The sequence below is a fragment of the Oncorhynchus mykiss genome, chromosome 3, assembly GCF_057628025.1.
Source record: "Oncorhynchus mykiss isolate SJ-2025 chromosome 3, ASM5762802v1, whole genome shotgun sequence".
Taxonomy (NCBI): Eukaryota; Metazoa; Chordata; class Actinopteri; order Salmoniformes; family Salmonidae; genus Oncorhynchus; species Oncorhynchus mykiss.
The window spans coordinates 35,441,713-35,454,403 of record NC_143024.1 but is presented as its reverse complement, the minus strand read 5'-3'; the positions used below and the strand labels follow the sequence as shown (position 1 = coordinate 35,454,403).

Here is a 12,691-nt window from a genome sequence, read left to right as displayed (position 1 = left end):
TTTGCTCTGACATCTTGACAATGTCAGAGACAGCAGAGTTATTTTGTATTGTTTGGAATACCCAGTCCATGGCACTGGTCCTGACCCATAGCGTCTCAACGATGAAAACAGATTAGCCTTTATCTGGGTGAAAAGTATAATTTACCTTTTCTTATTTGTTTCTGATCGTGTTCCCTGTCTTACCTGTAAGTACTCCTCAGCAGGAAACACAGGGGCATGTCCTTACGGGGACAGCTCATTGTCCTGTAATCTCCTACTCGGTCTCTGACTGCTCTGAGGCTTGCCAGGGCTGGTGAGAACCACTATCTGGACTGTGTCCCTGAGGACCCTGTCTCTGCCATGTGACACCCTGACGGGAATCACAACGTGCACTATACCTGCCTGCATAGCTGAAACACTCATCAGTTTATGCCCCTCATTTGTGGGGGGAGGGCAAATACATTAATACATTTAATCCCACAAGTGAGACACTGAACTGTCACATATTGAGGTTTAGGCAGAGCATTAATTCAAATCACTAGACTTCCTATGTTACTGTAAAAACAACATGCCAGGGTAATGGAAAAACTGACGGAATATAATTTCTCCCTCAAAGAATATTGGGAAAGAATTCTTAATACAACACGCTTGTTATACTTTAGGATGTGTAGACTAAACCTATCTCCAACACTTTCACGCGCAAAATGAATTCCGGATTTTAGAATAAATCAATAGTTTGTTGACACTTTTCCCTTGAGAAAACAGCAATTATACCACAGGCAACCATTTTTGCGCCGTTAAATTCATATACAGTCAGGTCAAAAGTGTTTTGCCAATGTTTACCATTTGATGGACGCAAAACATTAACGTTGGCTTACATGCGCATTCCGTTGATACCAAAGGTTCCTTAAATTACTTTTTTTCTGACACATTGATGCTCTCTTTGCGCTATGCTATGCTGTACTGTAACTCTCTTGCCGATGGAGAAAGATTCCATCGAATTGCGTGTCTGCCATGAAGGAACAACCAACAATAGCCTTTCAATAGGAATAAAGTGTGCAGTAAACTATTCATTCTACTCACTTAAGTTAAATCAATTCATATACATTAAGAGTAATCGTGTCAAAACCTCGGTGACACTTTCCATAAATCGTTCTGACAGCTCCTGGTGAACGGTCACCACGGCTGTTGCACTCATGAAGGAAGAGAATCCCAGCATCCATACAATCAACAATTATTGGCGTTTATTAACTGTGCTAGTATCATACCATTGAGGCGACATAAAGTAATCCCTAGTTTGCAAGTAATACAAACCAGCAAGCAAACTCTCCATCATGTAGTCTACCCTTGACACTCAAAATAAAACACGAGACAGCACGCGACCACCACACCGAAATATGGTTGCTTAGAGTTGCCCTCAGTTCAATGACATCAGAAAGTGGCCATTCGAAATCAACATGTTGTTAAATATAAGTTATTCAAAGTAAACAGTTGCCTAATGTTACTGACCAAACACATTCACTAGCAGGTAGCTAACCTGGGTAACGTTAGCGAGCTTGTGAAGAGTGACTTACCCTGTAGAACTGTATCCACATCTGTCTGGTGAAACTGGAGATTCAAAAATATATGACTATGTATTTAAAATGTTGATTGAGGAATACAAATTATGTAAACAGGCTGTCTACCGACGTCAGTAGATATTTTTTTTAAAATCATTCCTCTTGAAGTACAAGGTAACTATTTAGTTCTGTCAAACGATACAATGTAGCTGCTGCTGCCCAATCTATCATGATTGGCACTGCTTCATGATTGACACTAGCCGGACCAATAGGCAAGATATTTTCGTGTTGTTTAACCAATCACTGGAGACGTCACAGGATTTGACTCGTCAACGTGAAGTTAGTAGAAGGTGAACCGTGAAGTAGGAAGGACTAATGGTGAGATCATGTGTGAGTGTATCCCTCCGCCACTTCTGTTTTACTGTAAGAATTAACGTTTCTATTTGAATCATGATATCCATTGTCAATATTGTCTTACTTCTCGAATTTACGCACAGTGTGTGAAACAATGCAGTGTGTCATTTCAATTGTGACGCCAGTGATTTCTTATGTGTTGGCCTTGTAGCATAATAGGAAAATAAATGTTCTCTTTCCTCTTGTAAGGCTATTGAATATGGCCAATAATCTGACTTTATAAGTGTCTGTTTTCCCCCAATACATTTATCTTGCATTTAGTCTTATTATTTGGCTATATGCTGTTGGACAAAAGTGCATCCATAAGCTCTATAAAGTAATATATAGGTACAGCATAACCTACGGAAAGTAACATACAAATCCTGTACAATGGGTATCACCCAATGAGGTAGAATTGGAAACTTCGATTTCTGCAGACTTGAAGGGTAGGTGACGCACTGAGCGAAAAGCAGAGCAGCGTTTCAATGATGAACTACTTTATCTCATGACTGCGGAAGAAAATGGTGTTTACAGTGAGGAAAGGTGTGATGCTGGTCTGCATAGAAATGACAATGTACGGATGTAGTGTGAAGCGCATGACACGCTTGAACGTTCATTTGCTCATAATCATCTGTAAAGTTTTAAGGCTACTTCACCAGTATAAACACGTAATGTTATTTATTCCAGACTAATGAAAATATTAATACAGTATTTCTATCTTATTTAGTTTCATATTACAGTCTGTCGCACAGCCTACGTCACCACCTAGTCTGTAGCCTATGAAGCAGATGGTAAGGGCTGTCAAATGTAAAGTCACAGGACATGGTTTCACAGAAATATGAAATTATATTGTATCTGGAAGTAGCCTACAGTATCAGTATCTCCATAATTGAAACAAATGTGTCTGTTTATTATTAGACAGACTGATTTACAAGGATTTCGCTATACCCGCAATAACATAACATTTGATTTGATTTGAAGACAACATTTTTTAATAAAACGTTTAATGGGCCTACTTCAATCTTTCCCACATTTTGTATTTTATCAAACTGTAGATGAGGTTCCTCTTATTAGATCAAGTGTGCCTTTTTTTGCCTGTTGTAATATTTCCAGTCACATTTGGGGTCTCTTCTCAACTTCCCATTTCTCTCTCTCTCTCTCTCTCTCTCTCTCTCTCTCTCACACACACACACACACACACACACACACACACACACACACACACACCAATAATGTGTCGTATTTCATTCTGTGCTGCCACAGTCGATGCAGAGCAGCATACGGAAACACCCAGCCAGGGAGACTCTGCAAATGGACCATTTACTTGCCTGACACTTTACAGTTTTTCTCAATTGCTAAAACACCATTTCTGAAACCTTGCTCCATTTTCTGAAAACATTAAACCCAAAACCTCATCTTCAAGCACTATTTACATAACCTCTGACTCCTCCTCAAAACAGTTTTACCTGTGTTCAAAATCAAACACTGCTCTCAAATCATAAACAAAGTGATCAACATGATATACACTCTCAAGCAGTCAGTAAACAATACACCGAAAAATAGAAAGCACATTGTTCAAAACATACAATTCTCAGGGAGAAGTACATTTTTAATCTAAAAAAAGTATTCATATTTTTCCGTCATTGTCTTATGATGAATGAGAACATGTTCTATCATAGTCGCTCAAAATTGATAATAAATTACTACTCTGCTTTGCTCTTTGCAATTTTGTTTTTTGTTCTTCCTCCTCCTTGTACCCCTTTGTCTGTGATACTCTAATTCTTGTTCTTTCTTGATATGAACCTGCAACCAGTCAAAATCTATTGAGCAGTCAGCACTGTTAATAAATAGAAAGCACAATGTTCAGGGCCATACAATTTGTCCATTGTACAGTATACAGCCTACAATGCACTGTACTACAGTATCCATTCTCAGACTTTCTCCTTCCCAACTTCAACAACTTGTTTGCTCTCTGAACTGGCTTATATTGGTTGTGTCACATCATTTGAAACAGGTTAAATCAATTTTGAGTGGTTGTGTTCAATCAATGACATATGTTCTATATTTGTATTTGATTGTTGCCACTTGCGTTTACCAGTATGGATGACATGTGCATTAGAGTGCAGAAAGTGATTTGAGAATGAGAATGTGTTTAGAGTTTTGCTGAAAAGTCTAAGTGAGATCTGCAAATTGTGTTTTACCATGTGAAATGGTTTAAGGTATTGACAACAGACTGCATAATTAGCTAAATGAGTCCAGGCAACTGAGAACTTTGTTCAGCCAATTGTTATAGTGTTTTAGCAATAGAGAAAAACTGTAATCTGTGTATCCCTAAATGTACATTGAACTTTTTGTGAACCATCAACGAGCAGCCAGAGAAACAGAAAGAGAGATAATTGGGGGGTAATCAAGCAACAGTAGTAGTAGAGGGGAGGAATAGGCTGTAGGTAGAGAGATTACACTGTGTTTTATGCTTTGTGTAAGGAGCTTACGTAGTGTGGTTTTGCAGAGGAGAATTAATGCAAACAGATGGACACCCTGTTGGCCTCTCACACTGGCCTGTTCCTAGACGTTCAACCAGTTGGACTTGGAACCAGTTAGACCCTAATTTCACATGACTCGGAATACAGATATGCATCTGTTGGTCACAGATACCTTTAAAAAAAAAAGTAGGGGCATTGATCAGAAAATCAGTCAGTATCTGGTATGACCACCATTTGCCTCATGCAATATGACACATCTCCTTCAGAGTTGATCGGGCTGTAGATTGTGCCTGTGGAATGTTTTCCCACTCCTCTTCTCTCTGTGAAGTTGATGGATATTGCCGGGAACTGGAACACGCTGTTGTACACTTCGATCCAGAGCATCCCAAACATACTCAATGGGTGACATGTCTGGTGAGTATGCGGTCCATGGAAGAACTGGGACATTTTCAGCTTCCAGGAATTGTGTACAGATCCTTGTGACATGGGGCCGTGCATTATCATTCTGAAACATGAGGTGATGGTGGTGGATGAATGGCACGACAATGGGCCTCAGGACCTGGTCACAGTATCTCTATGCATTCAAAATGCCATAAAAATTAAATTGTGTTCGTTGTCCGTAGCTTATACCTGCCCATACCTTAACCCCACTGCAACCATTGGGCACTCTGTTCACAGCGTTGACATCGTCAAACTGCTTGCCCACATGACACCATACACACTGTCTGCCATCTGCCCAGTACAGTTGAAACCAGGATCCATCCGTGAAGAGTACACTTCTCCAACGTGCCAGTGGCCATCGAATGTGAGCATTTGCCCGCTGAAGTCGGTTACGTAGCCGAACTGCAGTCAGGTCAAGACCCCGGTGAGGACGACGAGCATGCAGATGAGTTTCCCTGAGATGGTTTCTGACAGTTTGTAAAGAACTTATTCGGTTGTGCAAACCCACAAATTCAGCAGCTGTCCGGGTGGCTTGTCTCAGACAATCCCACAGGGGAAGAAGCTCGGTTTGGAGGTCCTGGGCTGGCAGCTGGATGTATTACCAAATTCTTCAAAATGATGTTGGAGGCAGCTTATTGTAGATTAATTAACATTAAATTATTTGGCAACAGCTGTGGTGGACATTCCTGCATTCAGCATGCCAATTGCACGCTTCCTCAAAATTTGAGACATCTGTGGCATTGTCTTGTGTGACAGAACTTCACATTTTAGAGTGGCCTTTTATTGTCCCCAGCATAAGGTGCACCTGTGTAATGATCATGCTGTTTAATCAGGTTCTTGATATGCCACACCTGTCAGGTGGATGGATTATCTTGGCAAAGGAGAAATGCTCATTGCTAACAGGGATGTAAACTTATTTGTGCACAACATTTGAGAGAAGTAAGCTTTTTATGCATATGAAACATGAAACCAACACTTTACATGTTGCGTTTATATTTTTGTTCCATATATGTTATTATTTTGGTAAGAGGTTCACTTGCAGTTAGAAAACTTTGTTTATTCTGAAACATAGGTAATGTTATGGAAGATCAGGTAAGTGTCCAAGCACATTCCACACAATAGTTACTTCTCACGATTAAGCAACGTATTCAAAAGTCACTCATAGTGTCATTGTGGAACCCTTTTTCTTTCAACTAAAAACATTAACCTCATGCAACAATATGATCATATATGTGTCTCCACAATCAGGATCCTCCACATAGTGCTGCCTGCATATTGTCTACACAACTAATATTATGGTGTCTCTGTCTCTGTCTCAGTTGATTTGGCGTTCTAGCTAAATGCAGTGTCCCTGATGACCTAGCTGCCTCTCTCACCCAAGACTTTTGCAGGCTAGAAACCCCTCATCCCATCCAAACACACACATTAGCAACAAGAGGCTTTGAGGGAGGGAAGCAGGCTGTTATAGTGATGTAACCGGATTGCTCTTTATCAGAGCTCTTGTGTCCAGCAGACCAGAATAAGTACCAATCAGAGTGTGTGTGTGTGTGTGTGTGTGTGTGTGTGTGTGTGTGTGTGTGTGTGTGTGTGTGTGTGTGTGTGTGTGTGTGTGTGTGTGTGTGCGTGTGCGTGTGTGCGTGTGCGTGTGTGCGTGTGCGTGCGTGCGTGTGTGGTGCCCATATTTATATTTTTAGGCATTTGTAACGGATGTGAAACGGCTAGCTTAGTTAGCGTGGGCGCTAAATAGCGTTTCAATCAGTGACGTCACTTGCTCTGAGACCTTGAAGTAGTAGTTCCCCTTGCTCTGCAAGGGCCGCGGCTTTTGTGGCGCGATGGGTAACGATGCTTCGAGGGTGACTGTTGATGTGTGCAGAAGGTCCCTGGTTCGCGCCCGGGTATGGGCGAGGGGACGGTTTAAATTTGTACTGTTACATTGGTGCCGTGACCCGGATTACTGGTTGCTGCGGAAAAAGGAGGAAGGTCAAAAGGGGGGTGAGTGTAACGGATGTGAAACGGCTAGCTTAGTTAGCGTGGGCGCTAAATAGCGTTTCAATCAGTGACGTCACTTGCTCTGAGACCTTGAAGTAGTAGTTCCCCTTGCTCTGCAAGGGCCGCGGTTTTTGTGGCGCGATGGGTAACGATGCTTCGAGGGTGACTGTTGATGTGTGCAGAAGGTCCCTGGTTCGCGCCCGGGTATGGGCGAGGGGACGGTTTAAATTTGTACTGTTACACATTGGCTACAGCTAACACTTCTCAATAGATGTCGTGAGACATGGATTTATCTTGATATTGGACCACTTTTGAGGTCAGACAATATCTGACATACTTGTAAATATTGTTTTTCACCTTGCTCTCTCCTCTCGCTCCCTCTTCATAAGCCAATCTTTTCCTTTCTTTTGTCCTTTCTATTCCTCTCTCCCTCTCTTTCTCTTTGTGTGGAGAGTGTGTTAGTCCACGTGAAAGGTGTGTGGGTGCAGCTCCCTCTCTCTGCAGTGACCCGCTGCTCCGCCGCACTTGGCTTCCAAAGCATCCTGTCGGCTGCCTAGCAACACTCAGTGTCCATGGCAACGGAGCCAACAAACCCTCCCACCTCCATCAGCTGTACCCCCACAATAGAGCTAAAATGTGGCAATCAGGAGCAGGACTAGAATCCTGTATCTGGGCTATAGTGAACAGGTGGAGTCAAATGTTACAGTAAAGCAATCACCATGTCTTAATACTAGTTGTTTTTTGGGGATGAGAGCCCACTAATTTTCAGCTAAGACTACCAAACTGCTGAGGGTTCAAAAAGGGTGACAGGTTCTCGAGAACCAGGATGCCCAAATAAGAGACTCGAGGGAGACCAAGTAATTGCACCGGTGTAGAGTTTCCAAAGTGCAGAGGTTGTATCTGTTATTTTGTAAAGAGAATACAGCATAAAAAGTAACTAAGCCAGGGTCAAATTAGTTTTCAACTTTGACCTTTTTGTCTTTCATTCCGATATGAAAAAACTGTAACTGTGTCTTAACACATGGTACAGAAGCCCACCTGAGTTTTCGCTCTGATTAGAGACAGACATGGATGCATATAGGCCTATACATTCATGTGAACAATACATTTATGGCTCTGGTTAGAGGAGCCTCTTCAAACCTGTCCCTGGAGAGCTACCCTCCAATAGGTTTTCTCTCCAATCCAAAATTGATTCAGTTTATCAACCAGCTAATTATTGTAATCGGGGTAGATTAGGGTTGGAGTGAAAATCTACAGGAAGTTAGCTCTCCAGGAACAGGGTTGGAGAGCCCTGGGTTAGAGGTAGTGTGCCCCCTCTAGTGGGTATAAGTAAGCATTACACCCAAGTTACATTTTTTAAATTTAATTTTAATTTATTCCACCTTTATTTAACCAGGTAGGCCAGTTGAGAACAAGTTCTCATTTACAACTGCGACCTGGCCAAGATAAAGCAAAGCAGTGCGACAAAAACAACAACACAGAGTTACAAATGGGATAAACAAACGTACTGTCAGCACAATAGAAAAATCTTTATACAGTGTGTGCAAATGTAGTAAGATTAGGGAGGTAAGGCAATAAATAGGCCATAGTGGCAAAATAATTACAATGTAGCATTTACACTGGAGTGATAGATTTGCAGATGATGATTTGCAAGAAGAGATACTGGGGTGAAAAAGAGCAAAAAATCAAATATATGGGGATGAGGTAGTTGGGTGGGCTATTTACAGATGGGCTGTGTACAGCTGCAATGATTGGTAAGCTGCTCTGACAGCTGATGCTTAAAGTTAGTGAGGGAGATATAAGTCTCCAGCCTCAGTGATTTTTGCAATTCATTCCAGTCATTGGCAGCAGAGAACTGGAAGGAAAGGAGGCCAAAGGAGGTGTTGGCTTTGGGGATGACCAGTGAAATATACCTGCTGGAGCGCGTGCTACGGGTGGGTGTTGCTAGGGTGAACAGTGAGCTGAGATAAGGAAGGGCTTTACCTAGCAAAGACTTATAGATGACCTGGAGCCAGTGGATTTGGCTATGAATATGACGCGAGGGCCAGCCAATGAGAGCATACAGGTCGCAGTGTTGGGCAGTATATGGGGCTTTGGTGAAAAAACAGATGGCACTGTGATAGACTGCATCCAATTTGCTGAGTAGAGTGTTGGAGGCTATTTTGTAAATGACATCGCCGAGGTAAAGGATCGGCAGGATAGTAAGTTTTACGAGGGTATCTTTAGCAGCATAAGTGAAGGAGGCTTTGTTGCGAAATAGGAAGCCAATTCTAGATTTAATTTTGGATTGGAGATGATTAATGTGAGTCTGGAAGGAGAGTTTAAAGTCTAACCAGACACCTAGATATTTGTAGTTGTCCACTTATTCTAAGTCAGAACCGTCCAGAGTTGTGATTCTAGTCATGCAGCCGGGTGCGAGCAGCGATCGGTTGAAGAGCATGCATTCAGTTTTACTAGCATTTAAGAGCAGTTGGAGTGTTGTATGGCATTGAAGCTCGTCTGGAGGTTTGTTAACACAGTGTCCAAAGAAGGACCAGAAGTATACAGAATGGTGTCGTCTGCCTAGAGGTGGAATCACCAGCAGCAAGAGAAACATCATTGATATATACAGAGAAAAGAGCCGGCCCGAGAATTGAACCCTGTGGCACCCCCATAGAGACTACCAGAGGTCCCAACAACAGGCCCTCCGATTTGACACACTGAACTCTATCTGCGAAGTAGTTGGTGAACCAGGCGAGGCAGTCATTTGAGAAACCAAGGCTATTGAGTCTGCCGATAAGAATGCGATGATTGACAGAGTCGAAAGCCTTGGCCAGGTCAATGAAGACAGCTGCACAGTACTGTCTTTTATCGATGGCGGTTATGATATTGTTTAGGACCTTGAGCGTGCCTGAGGTGCACCCATGACCAGCTCGGAAACCAGATTGCATAGCGGAGAAGGTACGGTGGGATTCAAAATGGTCGGTGATCTGTTTGTTAACTTGGCTTTAGAATACTTTAGAAAGGCAGGGCAGGATAGATATAGGTCAGTTTGGGTCTAGAGTGTCTCCCCCTTTGAAGAGGGGGATGACCATGGCAGCTTTCCCATCTTTGGGGATCTCAGACGATACGAAAGAAAGGTTGAACAGACTAATAATAGGGTTTGCAACAATTGCGGCGGATCATTTTAGAAAGAGAGGGTCCAGATTGTCTAGCCCAGCTGATTTGTAGGGATCCAGATTTTGCAGCTCTTTCAAAACATCAGCTGTCTGGATTTAGGTGAAGGAGACGCGGGGGGGACTTGGGCAAGTTTCTGCAGGGGGTGCAGAGCTGTTGGCCGGGGTAGGGGTAGCCAGGTGGAAAGCAAGGCCAGCCGTAGAAAAATGCTTATTGAAATTCTTGATTATCATAGATTTATCAGTGGTGACAGTGTTTCCTGGCCTCAGTGTAGTGGGCAGCTGGGAGGAGGTGCTCTTATTCTCTATGGACTTCACAGTGTCCCAAAAGTGTTTTCGACTTTGTGCTACAGGATGCACATTTTTGTTTGAAAAAGCTAGCTTTTGCTTTCCTGACTGACTGAGTATATTGACTGTGTATAACTTCCCTGAAAAGTTGCATATCGCAGGGGATATTCGATGCTAATGCAGTACGTCACAGGATGTTTTTGTGCTGCTCAAGGGCAGTCAAGTCTGGAGTGAACCAAGGGCTATATCTGTTCCTAGTTCTAAATGTTTTGAGTGGGGCATGCTTATTTAAGATGGTGAGGAAAGCACTTTTAAAGAATAACCAGGCATCCTCTACTGACGGGATGAGGTCAATATCCTTCCAGGATACCCGGGCCAGGTCGATTAGAAAGGCCTGCTCGCTGAAGTGTTTTAGGAAACGTTTGATAGTGATGAGGGGTGGTCGTTTGACCTTAGACCCATTATGGATGCAGGCAATGAGTCAGTGATCGCTGAGATCCTGGTTGAAAGCAGAGGTGTATTTAGAGGGCAGGTTGGTCAGGATGATATCTATGATGGTGCCCGTGTTTACGGATTTAGGGTTGAACCTGGTTGGTTCCTTGATAATTTGTGTGAGATTGAGGACATCTAGCTTAGACTGTAGGACGGCCGGGGTGTTAACCATATCCCAGTTTAGGTCACCTAACAGTATGAACTCTGAATATAAATGGGGGGTAATCAATTCACATATGGTGTCCAGGGCACAGCTGGGGGCTGAGGGGGGTCTATAACAACAAAATTGACAGCAAGGTCGTAGTTTACCTGTTCCAAAGATATCATGAATTCATTGTTGAGGGCTTACACCATTTATGCCATTTTTACATTGCTTATTAACTGGTTTGACATATGCTCACATTGAGATGAGGACATAACTGTGTGTGGGCTTCATTCAATTGAATCTGCATGTAGTATTTACACACCTGTAAACATGCCATTTCACCCCTGTTGTTTAGGGTTTGATTGATTCTGGTTCTACACAGTCAGTACATTATGCCTACTCTCTCAGTTGCTGATGTTTTTTAAAGTATCCCATTTTAAAGCAGATGATGGATATAGAATGGCCATGTATTGTTAGGCTTAAAGGCCTATACCATTTAAACAAAGTCTATGAGCCCATACATTTTTTTATTACAGTGCTAGGATACTGCATGCAAATGAATAGAATGGAAATCGGTATAATTAGGCCTATTTTTATTTTTAAAGAAGAGACATTATGTAATGGACAAATAAAATCACTTGGTGGCGACCTCTATCAAGGAATTGGTCTATCCTGCACAAGTTATTTTTGCTTCAAGGATCCCCCATCCTTGATGCAAAAAAATAGCTTGTGCAGGATAGACCAATTCCTTGATTATTATTGTTATTGTTATTATTATTATTGTAAGCATGGTTTGAGCCTAGGGGTGTTGAATGTGGAGAAATGTAGGGCTACATTTCTCCACATTCAACACCCCTAGGCTCAAACCATGCTTACAATAACCATGGCAATACGGCTATGAAGAGGTTATAATTCATTAGAAGCCTATTAAAAAAAGTTACAAAAATGACAGATATAAGTGTGGTTCTTTATGATATTATTCTATGTTGATATTAGGCCTATCAATAAGATTTGCCTACTGGTAGATCCATAACAGAACTAAACCTCAATATGAGGTTTCATTATCTGCAGCATTATGAATACTTACAAATCTTTAGAAAGATGATGCCCAATAACTGACACTCATAAAACATATCCATATAGGGTTGACCTAGTTAAGACCTAGTTTTATATTTTCCTTGCATTGTCATTTGTGAATAAATAATCGATTTTTTTAACCTTTATTTAACTAGGCAAGTCAGTTAAAAACAAATTCTTATTTTCAATGACGGCCTAGGAACAGTGGGTAAATTGGCAGAATGACAGATTTGTACCTTGTCAGCTTGCGGACTTGCAACATTTCAATTATTGGTCCAATGCTCTAACCACTAGCCTACCCTGCCACCCCAAATGATGCTGGTCAATGAGTAAGCACCAGTCACTACACTCTAAGAAAAAAAGTGATATCTAGAACCCAAAAGGGTTCTTTGGTGGTCCCCATAGTACAACCCTTTGAAGAACCCTTTTGGGTTCCATGTAGGACCCTTTCCAAAGTGGGTTCTCCATGGAACCCAAAAGGGTTCTCCCTGGAACTAAAAAGGGTTCTCCTATGGGGAGTACCGACCTACTCCACATTTTCAAAATGAAAGAATTATGGAAAATGTTCCAAATTATTACAAAAATAAAAGATTACCCCCAAGTTAATAATTGGTAGCTGTGAATCATTTTGAATAGGATTCTACCAACCTTGCTCAACTCTCAGGGCAACAAAACATTATGAACACCCGC

At 41.9% G+C, this 12,691-nt stretch overlaps 1 protein-coding gene across 30 annotated transcripts in view; it reads right to left on the bottom strand.

Annotated features, from left to right (window-relative positions):
• The window catches only part of LOC110503950 (myocyte-specific enhancer factor 2D homolog), a 79,973-nt gene extending 78,165 nt beyond the window's left edge, over positions 1 to 1,808 (bottom strand). For 22 of the 30 annotated variants that reach the window (XM_090229078.1, XM_036972747.2, XM_090229050.1 and 19 more), the window contains exon 1: positions 1,554 to 1,808. The gene's annotated coding sequence lies outside the window, so the exon portion shown is untranslated. The remainder of the gene's footprint in view (positions 1 to 1,553) is intronic. The other 8 variants (XM_090229052.1, XM_090229055.1, XM_090229062.1 and 5 more) reach the window with 3 other exon arrangements.
• Positions 1,809 to 12,691: the final 10,883 nt, after the last annotated feature.